The following is a 263-nucleotide window of genomic DNA, read 5'->3' on the forward strand; positions in this document are numbered from 1 at the left end:
ACCATTCCGAATCAACTCATAGCGATCATTTCGGTTTCATTTACTCCCGAATAGATATTTTAGCGAGTGTACATATTCTCCTCTGTTAAGTTACCTACGTTTTTATGTGATAGGTGAGTCCACACAGGGGCTTATTAAGATGAAGGTGAGGTTTGCTCTAGTTACCTCATCCTTTTGAGATGTGAACTTTTGTCTCAATAACCTCGTCAGGTTAAAAAGAGAAAAAGAAAAAAGGAAAAAATTTCCCCTTCCTTTCGTCGCTA

General features: G+C 38.0%; 1 protein-coding gene across 1 annotated transcript in view; it reads right to left on the bottom strand.

Moving 5' to 3' along the window:
• Positions 1 to 263, bottom strand: part of LOC119585311 — a gene marked incomplete in the record, with an annotated part of 15,901 nt that overhangs the window by 6,993 nt on the left and 8,645 nt on the right.

Source organism: Penaeus monodon, chromosome 19, assembly GCF_015228065.2.
Source record: "Penaeus monodon isolate SGIC_2016 chromosome 19, NSTDA_Pmon_1, whole genome shotgun sequence".
In the NCBI taxonomy this organism is placed as follows: Eukaryota; Metazoa; Arthropoda; class Malacostraca; order Decapoda; family Penaeidae; genus Penaeus; species Penaeus monodon.